Source organism: Sinohyriopsis cumingii, chromosome 6 (assembly GCF_028554795.1).
Source record: "Sinohyriopsis cumingii isolate HCF-2022 chromosome 6, ASM2855479v2, whole genome shotgun sequence".
NCBI classification, from domain to species: Eukaryota; Metazoa; Mollusca; class Bivalvia; order Unionida; family Unionidae; genus Sinohyriopsis; species Sinohyriopsis cumingii.
Window position 1 is genome coordinate 100,886,058 of NC_142966.1, and position 15,925 is coordinate 100,901,982.

The 15,925-nt window shown below is 35.4% G+C and overlaps 1 protein-coding gene across 17 annotated transcripts in view; it reads left to right on the plus strand.

Annotated features, from left to right (window-relative positions):
- LOC149797568 (C-Jun-amino-terminal kinase-interacting protein 4-like) overlaps nucleotides 1–15,925 on the plus strand; it is a 243,704-nt gene that overhangs the window by 150,189 nt on the left and 77,590 nt on the right. The window lies entirely within an intron of this gene.

The following is a 15,925-nucleotide window of genomic DNA, read 5'->3' on the forward strand; positions in this document are numbered from 1 at the left end:
TGTTTTATTGCTTCTGTGAGTGCTTGGTTCTAAAGATGTACAGTCAAGAATTTTTATTATGTTCTTATATACAATGTTTTCTCTGTTAGAACATTTGACTTGAATTTCACTGACCAATTTTTTTGTTACTAAGTTTTTTTATCTAACTTTCAATTTAAAAAAAAAACATTTAATTGGATATAGTATTTGTGTGGTCTACCTGAGAAAATTAGCTCAATTGTAATATTTTTATCACCTGACATGCTGAAACAATGGATGTTGTTTAAACAAGAAAGATGTAATAATGGCATTGGGTAACAAAAGCAGGATATTCACATGTCATTCATAATTGGTAAGTAACAGGCCAAACAACAGTGCCAGGTTGCAAAAGCATGAAAATCACACCTCATTCGTAATTGGGACTTTAAAATTACTGGTTGCTGGTTCAGTGCAATTAAAGCATGAAAATATGTGTTTTTGTTTTGTACTTTTGTGACTGGATAATTTAGAGTTATGTTTTAGTTATTGTTCTGTACCTATATATTGACTACATGAGTACAGCTAGTAGAAATCTCTCTGTTGTTCATATCCATTCTGACTGATGTGAAAATGCATGAAAATTCGTAAGTAAGAAAAGCTACAGATAAAAAAATACAGTGAATAGAAATCAAAGTACCAGTTTGCTCTATTGCAAAGATACTTTGCGAGACTTGACAACAAAATTGAGTTTGAAATAAATTTATTGTCCAAATCTGTATGATTTATGACATGATGTTACTTCAGATTGTTTTGCAAACTGTTTTGTTACAGTAGGGTTTATTGAGCAAGCAGATGTCTTTACTAGTGATAGCATTATTTATGATGCTAATGTTACCCCTGCTATGGTGCCTGACACCTACATACGTCAAGTAAAGAGGATATTGGTTTCTTGGATAATTTAATTTTGATAGCGATTTTTTCACATCTGTGATACCAATAATGAAATGTAAATTTGTTGTTCCAAGAGAATATTGTTTGCTAAATTTGTGATTGCCAGGAAGCAACCCAATAAATGAACAAAGATGTTTTCACATAAAAAGTGATTTTTATGATTCACTAGTTGGTACATGTACATGTGTGTTTACACTTTCATCAGAATGTAAAATTGACTGATTTAATTTATTTATTTGCTTTTTGTTGTTACTGAGTTTTTGAGAGTAATCATCCAGTATCAGTTGTTTACTACATGTATGTTCAGTGTCACTGATGTGGACAAGTACATAAGCATTTTGAAAAATAAAGGATGAATTCAGATACATTTCATAGTTTCCCTGCCCCGTGTGAAATATTATAAACAATCTATATACTAACTTTTGATATTGATACTTAGCACACTTCATGTACATTTCTACCTGTTTCTTCACATACAGCAGTTCACATTTTCATGTTGAATACATGAGAGAAAGAGAGAGAGAGAGAGAATTTAAATAAATATACTCTACATTTTTGGTTTTTTTGAATAGCATTGATGCAGGATAAAGAAATCATTATCTGAGGTTTTTTCAATCCCATGCTTGATACTTAGAAATAAAACTTTGTTTTCAAGTAGCATGCAGTTTGGTGGGGGATAATGTTGATCAAAAAGTACAGTTAAGGTATCTTTTTAGTTCTGATAAGGACCAACTTTTTGCTTGACCATTTGGGTTCATTGTTTAGGGAAGTTTATCATTTTAAAAATGGCAAATATTTTAAAAGACTCTTGTCAAATACTGATTGGACAAGATTTTAAATAATTGGTCATGTTGCAAGTTTATGTCAACTTTACACTGATCATCGAGCATTTATTGATGTACCATTCTGATAACATTTATGTATATAATGCCCAGCAGTATGACAGAATGATGTGACATGATTTTAGCCTGATGATACGTTGGTGTGTTTGTTGGTTTTTTAGTTGCACAGGCTCTTGGAGATGATATATTATAAATGACATGCATGTTTATGACCATCATGAACTAATTTATAACCAGTGCTGCGGATAAAAGGCTTACAGAATTAGCATAGCCATTGATTTATGTGTTGGTTGACCATCAGGCTCAATGAAGTCAGTCCTGTGCTGCTCTTCGCTGATGGGTCCTCATGTGGTTGATGAGTCTGATACGAGATGTGTGTGTCCTGGAGCAGTGTGTACACTGGAGGCATGGATTGGTTCTTGACGTTGAGACATTCCTGTGTTCCCTGGCGACTTTTGTTCTGCGGGCATCCTCAAAGGTTTCGCACCCATTACTAACAGCTGCTAGCCAGCCAGGTCTATCCTTGGCACAGGACTCGAGGTTTGTCTCAATTTTTCTGTGTCCACTAGATAGAGCTCCATACAAAATCTGACATGGCATTTGAGAATCCTCCATACAGATGACATGACCTGTCCTTCGGAGTTGGGCTCTCGTGACCATCACTTCGACGCTGGTTAAGCCTGCTCTGTCCAGCACTTCTAGGTTCATCACTCTGTCTTGCCATCTGACGCCCATAATCCAACTCAGAGCTCTTGTGTGGAAGCGTTCAAGTTGCTTGATGTGCTTGTATGTTGTCCAGGTCTCACATCCATTTAGGGGGCTTGTTAGCACAATTGCTTTATATACCTTTACGGCTGGACAGTTTGATATTCCTGTGACTCAACACACGAGAGTGGAGACATCCTAATGATTGACCAGTGCTGCTGATGCATGCCGTTATCTCTTTTTCTTGCGATCCATCAGAAGATACGATGCTTCAAAGGTACTTGAAGTGATCGATAGCTTTCAGTTGAATGTCTTCAATAGACACAATCGGGGGGCAAGCTATGGTGCCTGGGACAGGTTGGTGAAGTACCTCTGTCTTGTTCAGACTGATGGTGAGTCCGAAGAGTCTCGAAGCTTCCACAAAGCAAGTAACGATGATCTGGAGATCCGCTTCTGTGTGTGCCATGAGAGCACAGTCATCCACAAAAAGTACCTCAAGAATAAGTTTCTTTATTGTTTTAAACAAAAGTCAAAGAGAGAGCCATCCAGTCTGTATGGAGATCACATGTAGCATGGTTCAGGACATATGTAAAAAAAAGGTTGAATAATACTGGGGTGAAAATGCAACCCTGCTTCATGCCATTAGAAATGTTGAATGGCTTGGAGACATCTCTGTTGTAGAGAACGGGTCCTGTCATGCCTTTGTGGAAAAGTCAGATCATCTGAATGAACTTCCCAGGGCAACCAAGTCGTGCTGAGATGACCCATAGTGCATCCCTGTTGACCATATCGAAGGCCTTTGTGAGGTCTATGAAGACACCATAAAAGTTCATGTTTTGTTCAATGCACTTTTCCTGTATTTGCCTCACTGTGAAGATCATGTCGATCATGCTCTGATCTGGTCTGAAGCCACATTGGGCCTCCGGCATTATGACTTCCAAGACATTACCAACCAGACAGTTGAGAAGTATGCATGCCATGATCTTGCCTGCATTCGACAGGAGTGATATGCCTCGATAGTTGCCACAGTCAGCTTTGTTCTCTTTGTTTTTGTATAAGGTGACAATCATTGCATCTTTAAACTCCTGTGGCATGGGCTCCTCCCAAATGCTGATCAGGATGCTGTGCAGTGCCTCATGTACCTTAGGGCCAGCTGCTTTGAAGTGTTCAACAGGAATTCCATCCGTGCCTGGTGCCTTGCCAGAGCAGATAATTTTGATGGCTGACTTGACTTCTTCCATGGTGGGGGCAAGTCCAGGTCCGAGATAGTTGGCTTAAGGACAATTGTGTCTAATGCTGCGGAGTCTACGGTGGAGGACATGTTCAGTAGGTTGGAGAAGTGTTCCTTCCACTTTTCAGTGAAACTCTCTTTGTCCTTGAGCAGAGTGGTCCTTAGCAGGGTGCTGCAGGCTTTTGACAGTCCATAGACATCTTTCAGGGACTTGAAAAACTCTTTTGAGTTGTTGGTGTCTGCGTAATGCTGGACTTCATCTGATTTGCAGTCCCACCAGCTATTTTGCACAATGTGGAGTTCTGTCTGGGCTTTGCTCTGCAAGTGTTTGAAGTGATCACATTATGAGACTGAGTCATCGTCATTCTGCCATTTTATATAGGCTTCTCGCTTTTGTTGAAGGAGGATGCTTATAACTTTGTTATTTTCATCAAATCAGTATTGCTGGACTTTTCTTTTGTGTTCCTAGGATGACCTTCACAGACTCACTCAACATGTCCTTGAGCTGGTTCCACTTTGAGGTTGGGTCACCAGTCAGAGGTCCGTGCTTTATGTACTCTCTGATAAATGCACATAAATTTGCATTATATATATTACCTCATAAATTTTTCATCAATTTTATAAAGTGGATAATGTGTCTTATGTCCTTTAATTTAACTTGAAAAATGCCATGATGCCCTTAATGGGGGTGGGATGAGTATGATGCCATTGATGGGGATGGGAGGCATTTGATGCCATTGATGGGGGATGGGAGAAGTATGATGCCATTTATGGGGACTGGGAGGAGTATGATGCCATTTTTATGGGGGCTGGGAGGAATATGATGCCATTTATGGAGAATGGGAGGATTATGATAGCGGTTGTACACTATATGAAAAAATATATATTGCCACATGTTGTGATATTAAACTCTCATGTGCTTTTATGATTTATTTTCATTTATATTTATGGGTGCCTGAAATTTATTTAAATGTACAAAGTAATTATCAAGCTTGTCTTGTCAGAAGCTCCACATAATGATCACTTTAGCATCCTCCTGCGTGTCCAATGATCCATAAGTCCACACCCAAGGAGTAGGTACAGTGTCTGGGCTTTTTATATCAGGATAAGTGATCAAGTGTTACTTTCCAGCTAAATAAAAGTCAGGTTTGACAGAAATGGAATATAAGAATCACAAAGTAAATACTTCAGTCTTCTGAAGTGTAAGTGTGGCCATCTTTTTTGTCCTAATTGTATATGTTGTGCTTAAATGGTTTCTTTACCTAACTGTTACATAATCAAGTTATGATCCGTCCAGGGTTTGTTTCACCACATTCAAGGATTTTGTTTAGACGTATAGAATTTTGCACATTGATAACAGACCTGTTGGTTTTCAAAATTTTGCTTTTGACACAATGAAATATATTTAGTTCGATACTTTATTCACTGCTTGTGTTTTAATGACATATATCTGTTCTTAGCATTCATTTATCACACTAACAATTACATGGTATTGTTTTCTGCCCCTTTGTTTTTAATTTATGTACCGGTACTTTACCATTAAGTAACTTCTACTTTTACTCTTCACATTTTCTTGCAAAAAGTGAAGAGACGTAGTAATTATATATCCATCTATATTCTCTTGGATCAATCATACTTTTATGATTGCTTGAATGTGTATCATATTGGGGTCTGGGTCATTATTTTGATGTTCCCATTGTACTTTCCTTTCTGGTCTGTAAAGCCCGTTGAGATCAATGGATGAAACTTGGTATACTTGTATATCACTACTTGAACATGGTTCATATAACCTTAATGAAAGATCCTTGAATTTTTGGATTGCCTTGAAAAAAAAATCCTTGTAGTTAAAAACCAAAAGCCTCCTATGAATTAGCGGACAAACTCCTTGAATTTATCCAAGAGAAATCAAGACATATAAACTTAATAAAATATATCACTTGTTAAATTTTAATAACATATCTCACATGTTAAATTTAGTTTTGCTATTTTCATCTTTTCCAGCTGTAATGAAGCAATAAATAAAATGGGAGAAAATTGTGATGGAACAAAACACACAACACTAGTAATACTGTTATTAGATGGAGTAGTGCCCCTTTGCCATAGTTGCACAGTTATGTGTTGATTACTTTTGTACATGTGTGTGCAATGATGAGCAAAGTAACATGGAGAGAAAATTTTATTCATATATACCATATAGACAGGTGTCTCACACTCCATTGGAAATCATATCTTCAAGGTGAAGGTCACACTTCAGTATTTGACCTGAATCAATAAAGGATTGAACCTTCCATTGTTCCATTGACAACACTAATGTTGCAAGATGTTGTCTCATACTTAATTTTCCACAACTTCTTGAGCTTTGTATTGGCATTCCCTGTCAATCGACCTTCCCAGTTCCACCCACCAATTTTGAACCATGTGAAAGAACTTACTGGATAGCCCATGTTTCCCAGTCAATTTGTCCCTAGCAGGTGCAGTGAGGGTTTCTTTTAGCCCTTCTGCTGTTTAGATGTTTCTGTGATGAATATTGATACTACCCTACCACATATTTCAAATATGGATGAAAAGTTGTTTGTTGTTGTTGTGGGCTTTAACGCCATTTTTCAGCACATGATAGGCTATGCATGGCAGTCAGTATTAATGGTGGAGGAAGAACCCGGGAAAAACCCTGGGAAGAACCACCAACCCACGAGAAACTACTGGCAAGCTTTCTCACATACCCACATTGGCCAAATCCTAGACTCGGACCCACGCAGACAGAGGTGAGATGGCAGTGATCCATAACGGAGAGCGCTTTAGACCACTCGGCCACTTGGGGCCCCTATGAAAAGTTGAGATAGATTCACCTTTAACATCTGCAAAGACTTAACAAACTGCATGACAGACATACATACAGAAGGCAGTGGGTTAAAAGATGAAAAGTTTTGAGCATTCATTTAAGTGTAGCACTCTTTACCAGCTCAGTGGTGCATATTTTCTAGAAACACCAAGTACTTGTAATATTTGTACAATTGTATGCCAATCACCCACACACCCATTTTTTTCTCATTACAAGAATTCTTTTCACTGATGCTGTTTTAAACAGTCCCCATAATATTGTTTAATCTGCTGTTCCAAAAATGCAGGTGGAGGAATTTCCTCGCTTTTGTGAATATTCTTGAGAATTTAGTTCAATGTACGGTGGGAGAAATATTTCTGTGATAAACAGTAAAGAAGTTACTATTTCTGCCTGTTGGAAGAATCATATGTTTACAAGAAATCTCAAGTTGCTGCTGTTTTAAACTGGATAATTTTATAAACATTTGAATGTATACATTTATCATCCAAATTGGGTATGGACATGACTGTATACCATCTTTATAATCCATGGTTTTCTTCATAGACTTCTGGCAGATACTATTAGTAATATGAAAATAAAATATCCTCCCTCTTTGCCAGATGTTTAGATTTCCATAGATTTAGTTTTTTCCATGACTGCAGATTTATCATTGAGTATGCAGATTTGCAGTTTCCTACTTAGTTACCATTTGTCAAATTTGTTCTGGGTTGTGTTAATTTTCTCTCTACTTTCTGCCTAAGAAAACATTGTTGCATCGAAAAAAATGACACTGTGATTTACCTTCATCTGAATGGTAGATTACATTCTGAGCATTTTGACAAATATATTGTGGTGAAGCTCAGTTGCAATGGTCAAATTGACTGAACCCTAGTAGAAGTAAGTACATGGACATTTTAATGGGAGGCCTGTAAGGGGAAAACTGGACCACAAAATTGTCAGGTTATGATTACACAGTTGTTGGAGTAAAAATTGTCCAGCAACTTTGAAAGATAGGACTTGTGACACTGGCAAGTATCCTATTCAAACTTTATGCCCAAAAAATTACTGATGTAAATGCAGCTGAAAAAGTCACATTAAAATGGTATAAATGAATTGAGTTTCTGCATATAATAATGGAAATGTGTTAAATAAACTTTTCTTGACAGTGATAATGTATAGAAACAATAAAATTGGTTCATTCCTTATAGCTGAATTTCAGCTGTTTTTATTTAATATTTAAAACTTGTGGTTAATTCTTATAATTAACATATTTGTTTCAAGTATTATTTATGTGTTTCCTTTATCTTTTATTTTATATACATGTACATTTTACAGAATTTTAACATTTTTATGATTTATATTTTTTCTTGGTGTATACTTCATTTATAAATTTATTTGGAAGAGTTTATCTTCCTAAATGTTTCTATTATTCATTTTTTCAAACTTTACCTTTAGTAGGTCCTAAATAGCCACTATTGTGCTGAGCTACCATAACATATTACTGCATACATCTCATAATTGGATTCTGATTTGTAGTAGCTGTAATGGATTGAGGCACCAGAGGAACACACATTAATGGATACTATTTGCAAGGATCAGAATAGGAGAATTGACCCCTATGAAAAGGCACATATAAAATATATATATATATATATATATATACATGTACTCATAGACAATTCGAGTCAAACTGCATACAACATTAGAAATAGATCAGCCATTAAATAATTTTCCAGCAGATCTTGGTCTGTGCAGTTTGTTAGAATTAACCAGTAGAACAAGAAAAAGACCCATAGAAGTTTACTGCTGGATCCCACTTGCAAGAGAGTGCATTCAGTACTGTATGGTGTATATTGAATGGCTTAGAACAATGAATAACAAAGTTCTTGTGTTACTATTTCTATTGAAGATGTGTGAACATTATTTTTTTATTTTTTTAAAAAGGCACATGCTTAAAAAGTTCAGAATGAATAGCATTCAGAATGCAAAAAATTTCTTTATAAAAAAAAAAGATTGATTAAAGAATTAAGGTCATAAAAGTTCATAATCAAAACTGATTAGTCTCATAGAATTATTACCCAGAAATCCAAGCAATCCTATGAATTAATCAGTTCAGATGCTCTCTAATGTAGCATATAAAGCAATTGTTTTAGATAACATACTTGATGATCTTGCAAGTGTGTACCTAAATCCAAGGAAAAATTAATATGCTACAAGAATTATTACACCGAAGAATCCAAACAGTGCCAGAAAGTTCTAAAACATAATGGTCATAATACAAGTTTTGACTGAAGCCCAAGAAGTATAAATTGATCACCAAATGTATGACAGCATAATAACAATCCTCAGATCTTATATTCTGCAAAGAAACTTGAATTGCCTTAGACACCAAGGTACACTTGCCTACACATATATTGTCCTAAGTGATGGTGTAGGACACACAGTACTAATAATATGGAAGAATGGGAACCAGCCTGGAAATGGGTGAACATAAAATATAGTATATATGGGTTTAGTTGACCATGATTGGTTAATATTGTAAGTTATGTTTTAGGAAAAAGAATATTTTGTGAGCTTATCCTAGTTGTAAGTGGAAAAAAATAGAGACATTGTTTTATTGATGGAATTTCAATCTTTAACAGTATTGCGTTTGGAACACTCAATACTAAAATTAGCACCTGACTTTTTCGTGCCATTGATGGGGGATGTCTGCCCAATAAGACCACAGCTCTGTTACAAAGGTCACATAAGAGTTCATAATTTTAGAGTTTCTGATACCACACCACAGCTGGTAAGGGACAAAATTCCTTTGAATTGCTAATTAAACACTGTTGTTTGAACAACAAGTAATGATATATAAAATTATTATCATGAACCTCTCTGGGATTGTATAATCTTAAACTGACCCAAAAACCCTGTGTCAAAGCCCTGATTTCACTTTTATGGTATTCTAATTGGCATCTGTATGAGTAACATTGCTTCTTGTCTGGTCACATGTACATGTTTACTGGAAACATTATTTCTTATGCTTTGAATATTTGTTTTTGTGGTCATTTTCAAGAAATGAAAACAACATTTTGCTTCATTTAAGAATTGGTTCATTACTAATAGCCATAGAGTTTACTCTGTAATTGTTATAGCAATGCAAAACTTTCAAAATTTTGTAAACATCAGTACTTGGAATAAAATAAAATTAAATACACCTCACCCCTCCCTCTCTCTCTCTCTCTCTCTCTCTCTCTCTCTCTCTCTCTCTCTCTCTCTCTCTCATATTATTGGCAGTTCTGTATTCAGCTTGAGCTTAAGTATTATTTTTGTGATAAATATCCTGGTTTGAATTACACATTTTATTTCTTGTTCAATTAATCTGAATCTAAAACTTCCTTATTATCAAGACATTATTGAAAGTCAATTATTTTGCGGTGAGAGGAATAACATGTCAAGATTAAGATAAACTTGAGTCATGAAAGGTTGAATTTCCTTTATATCCTTGATTGAAAAGATATTCAGCAGTACAATCTGTGCTTTCAATTGATTTTTCATTTCATGCGGCTTTCACTCAATAAATCCATTTTTAATAAATTGAAATATTTTCAAAGAAAGCTCTGTTCATAATTGACTTCCAGTCCAGACTTGTTTATTTAGATTCAGTTTAGCATTGGCTTTATGAACTATCGTGCAATTGGAATGATTAATTCAAAAAATATTACAGTAATACCTTGTTAATCCAACAGCCAGATTATTCTTCATTTTTATTTCCAGCAGTTTTCATTGGAATACTGTCCAGCCTGTACTATTTATTGGTCACTTCCATATCATGATCATCAGCACTTTATCAACATGTACAATTATCCAATTTGCCCCCTCCCCCCATAAAACTTGAAAGTAACAAAGGAGGACATATCTTTTCTCACTTCATCACACTTTCATTCTGCTATATAACTTTAAATCTGTTGGAGATTAAGGGATGAAATCTGATACGTCATTACTAGGTGATGTATTATGTGCTTTATTGGAAATGCAAGTCAGGGTCAAAGTCATAGCTCAATATTTTATGTTTTCTTCTGACTTTTGCTTCTGTGGTATAACTTAATACCATTCAAGGTTAAGGATGAAATTTGGTATATTCATCCATCCTAGAAGGTATGTTACATTCTGTGTTGGTGATCTGATCTTCAGGGTCAAGTGTTCATTTACATCATACTTTCCCTGCTATTTATACATTTTAAAGATGTTTGAGGTTGTTGTTGTTGTTGTAGGGTTTAATGCCATTTTTCAGCACACGATAGGCTATACATGGCAGCCAGTATTAATGGTGGAGGAAGAACCCGGGAAAACCCTGGAAAGAACCACTGACCCACGAGAAGCTACTGGCAAGCTTTCTCACATACCCACATTGGCTGAATCCGAGACTCAAACCCATGCAGACAGAGGTGAGATGGCAGTGATCCATAACGGAGAGCGCTTTAGACCACTCGGCCACTCGGGGCCCCTGTTTGAGGTTGAAGGATGAAACTTGTATGCTTATACACAAATACTCAAAGGAATGCCTGTATGACATTGATGGTCCTATCTTCAAGGTAAGGGCTTGACATTTTACATTTTCTTAACACTTTCCATTCCACTTTGTAACATTAAAGATGTTGTGAAATTAAGGGATGAAACTTGGTAGACATCATCACAAGGTCAAAGCAGCAGCTCTTTTTTTGTTTTGTTTTCACATTTTACAATACTGTACTCCTTGATCTTCCATGGCAGTCTGTGTTGAGATTTCCTTGTTTCTAATAAATATGCATAAACCTGCAACCACTCCGGTGTCCTAAGTGGTCAGAGCAACTGCCTCAGATGGGGACATTGCTGTTTTGAACCCCGACCAAGTCATACCAGAGACTTATAAAAATGGTACTCGCAGATGCCTTGCTTCGCACTCTGCATGAAGAGATTAGTGTTAGGACTGGTCTCAGGATAATGTGACTGGGCAAGACATGATGCTGCAAGTCTGCAGCATGATGTCCTAGTGCTAGACATCACTATAAACTGCAACACTGCAGACATCGTAGTGATATGACTGAAAAATTGTTAAGGCTACATTAAAAATCCAAATCACACACACACACATTTCCGGTTTCAAATGCACATCTGTCAGGGTATGAATGTAACGAGTCAGGTGTAGTTTCAAGGAGAATGATCTTTGCAATTATGTTAACCAGTTTTATGCTGTGCGCCCATATAACCATGGGGTTACAACTATCAGTCTCTCATCAGAAAATGGCATGGGTGTTATTTTAGACATTTACACATATTTAAAGAATTTTTTTTTGCATTTATTTCCAGGTGTTCTTAAACCCTAAAATGATGTTGTGATAATGCAGCTGTGTTAAAAATCCAAAATCACACACACACACACACAAACACACACATGAACCTGCTTAAGCATTCATTGCATGTGCTAGTAAATGTGTTTTTGCATTTGTGACCCAACATGACCTTTTATACTGTTTTAATGAGCCATTCAGACTTTCTCCTCCAAACTCTCATTTTTTATTTATCAATAAAATGGACACTTTCATTGATTTGTAGTAGATTGTTATATTGTGTTAACATATTTTTCTTAATGTGTTCTCATAAAAAAAAAACAAGATCTCTACATTGGCAGCCATTGGTGATAAAGGAGCATAGAATGATAGTGGATTATCACCCTGTCATTTGTGATGATGGATATTTGTCATTAGAAGATGTGCTGCACAGCACTTTTGAGGTTTTATCTTTGAAGTAAAATTCAGTAATTTAAGGTTCCATTTGTTTCTGCTTATTTATAAAAACTATGCATCTCAGCCAATTTCAGATTTCGGATCACAAGCATTAAGTCAATCTTTAATTTGAGGGTGGCAGTTTTAAAGGTTTCAGCTTGCAGAAGTGATTGAATACAATTCTTTAAGGCACTTAAACTGCTGAATTGAATTGAGTTATTGGAATTGTTTCCCCTTATCATTTTGTCTACATTATACTCAGTTTAAGTAAACTTTAAAGCATGTAATGCATCTTAAGTAAATTTATTGTCTCAAATCCTATAGTACTGATCTCTAGAAGCCATTCACATAGAAACATGTCAAAAAGTTGAGCTCAAATTTCCACCTAAATGCCGATAAGGTAAAAAGTAGTGTGAAACAAGCCACCAGCAGCTGATGCTATTCAGAATTATTTTTAATAATCAAAAAAAAAATCACTGTTGAAAGAACATGAAAAACTTAATTGTGATTCCATTTCTTGGCCAAGATTGTGTATATGCTGCAATATTGATGTTTTCTGTGATTCTTATAAACTTTTGACACAAGACATGACCAAAACAATGTCAGTAATGAAATTAATATTCTAATGTTATTTTGCACATAGTTAAAATTAGATACACAAGTTCTCTCTCTCTCTCTCTCTCTCTCTCTCTCTCTCTTTTAGATCACATGTCTCATTCCATAAGAGCTTATTCGATGGTCTGTTGTCTGTCCATTAGCACAAGTTGTTTTTTTTATCACTCCCCCACCTGAACTATTTGGATAATTGCTTTAAAACTTTCTTCACACATCATCCCATAATCTTGTTGCTTGTAACTGAATGGCCATCTTGAAAATCTTGTTATCGCTGCTGCTTATGAATGGATGGTCATACCAACCTGGGATTTTACTAAAAAGACATTTAATAATGTCTAGTTAGTCCTAATGAAAATAGTGCTGATTTGAAGTCTAATATGGCCACGATAGCACCATCTAAATAATTTTTTGTTATTAGTGCTTCTCCTGAGTATGAGGTCATATTTTTATGATGTCTAGTTGAATGGATGGTCATTTCAGCATGGGATCTTCACTAAATGACATTATGATGTCTACTTGATCCTAAATGAAAATGGTTTTAATATGACCACCAATCAGGCTATCAAGGCAGCCATCTTGAAAATCTTGTTATTGCCACTTCTAAATGGATAATCATATGAACATAGGGTTTCACTAAAAGACTTCTTTTGATGTCTAGTTGATCATAAATGAAAATGGAAATTTTAGACATCAAATATGGCTGATGTAGTGGTCATCTTGAAAAACATTATTATAGCTATTATTCCAGAATGGATGGTCATTTCAACATGGAGTTTTAACTACAAGACTCCCTATGATAATGTTGCTGATTTGACATCTAATACGACCACCATGGTAGCCATATTGAAAATCTTGTTATCGCTGCTTTTCCTAAATGGATGGTCATATCAGTATGGTGTTTCATTAAAATTCTTTTTGTCCAGTTAACACATTAACCCCTGCTGATAAGTTTACATGGCAGAAGGTAGTAGCCTACTGCCGAGCTCTCTAGCATCAAGGTCATGTATGATACACTAAAGTGGGTGTTATTATAGAAAGGTAGACAGATGTAGCTCTACAATGATACCAAATAATCTGGAAGTTCTAGTTGCACTACATAATACAGACGAAAAACTTCATTTTTAGACCCGATTTTTTTCTACCTAAAATTCGCCATTGGTCGGAATCTGAGTTTGTGTCCGGATTTTAGACTTTTTGGTCTCAGATCTAAGGCAGACCAGTATGAACTGCAAACAGACAGATGAACCTTTGCAAAAAGTTGGATAAGATGGGCATTTGGAATAAAGAGTGGTCTCGATATGAGAAAAAAAGAAAAAAGAACTCTTGTGCGAGCCAAATAGCCAATGAAAAACAATGTTTCTAACACAACTAGGCATTAGGTTATTTGAAAATCACCTGGAAGTTGATGTATTAGGATGTATTCAGAATAGCTTTCAAAATGCGTTTCCTACTCGAATTTCAGGCAAAAACAACAAAAACCTCCAGGGGTTAATGTGTTAATGGGTGCATTTTGATGATGTCACAAAATTTGTTAATCCTAGATGACAAATATTGCTGCCATGGAATACAGGAAGAGTTTTGAAATTTAAAAACTAAATATCAAGGGCCTTGAAAAGTCAATGAATTTCTCAGAACCTTGCAAAGTTTTGGAAAAGTCATGGAATTTTTTACTGTGGTGCTCAAAAATTTGATAAATGTTAATTTCATAGACACAAAGCACCAGTCAAAAAAACTTGACACAGTTATGATCACTAAACGGTTTCATTTCATATAACAAGATTAAGTTTCCTAACTGTTCATTGATTTATTATATGCTCACTTTTTTCTCCATTAACTTCACATTGTCAAAATCATTCAGTATTTTAGCATATTGCACTCATGTGCACTTCATATTGCACTCACGTGTGGCCAATAGTGTATTAGGAACTACTTTGTAAACAAATCATGTACACTTACATGATAGGTGCTTTACATTTTGTTTGATTAAATTTGTTTTTTAATAAACTAAATCAGATGTTTTTTGACTGCCACATACCAGCTGCTTTGCCACATTCTGCGTTAACTTTTTTGATACATTGTTTCGTATTTAAGCTATCTATAGATGCCTGACAGGATCCTTACAAATAACATGCAAGTGACAAGGCACAAACTGTCTTCTTCAGCTAGTAATAAGAATGGCAAAAAGTATACTTAACAGCTTTACATACTGAATTTCCTCAAAATTTACTTGCTTAGTGCTGCAAATCCGAATCACATGAGCCATGTCATGGTTCTCAAGCTTGATAACACATTTCAAAATTGTACCGTAATTTCAACTATATTCCAAGTACAATTACATCCTCATTACTGCACTCAAAATGAAATGTTATATTCCATAGCATCTTTTTGATAATTGCGATTGAAAGACTTCATATTTTTCCCACATTCAATGACGGAACAGAAACACACTTGCAAATGTCAACACGCTGTTGAATCCAATGTACTTTATGTAGAATTGGCACAGATAAATCCAGTCCATAATCATGAAATTTCATATAATCAATAAAAATACCAAAATCTATTCATTCCAGATCAAATGGAAAAGTTGTTGCAATGCGCATTCATTCACATTATGACTCCAGATTTCAGTTTTAAGTAGACCAAAACGCCATTCTTAGCACATGACTAAGTTTAAATTCATCTGGGTGGAGTTATGTGTGCATTAAAAATGTTGTTCTTGTGTAATGATGAATCTGTGCTTGTGTATTTAGTTTGGAATATGGCATGCATTCAGTTACTTTGTTTCTTATAGTGTATTTTTTAATATATAATTAAGCCTGAGGTAGAATAAGAAAATGAGCATATAATAAAAAGGTTACTGCATTTGTATGGGAAAATATGAACTTGTTTTGTCGGATGGATATACTGCACTCCCAAGGTCATGCAGTATTTCCATCCGAAAAACTTGTTCATATTTTCCCATACAAATGCAGTAACCTATACATACTGTATGTCTTTCTTTGTATTAATTTACTTGAAAGTGCAAGATATTGTGGTCATGGAGTTTCATGAAATG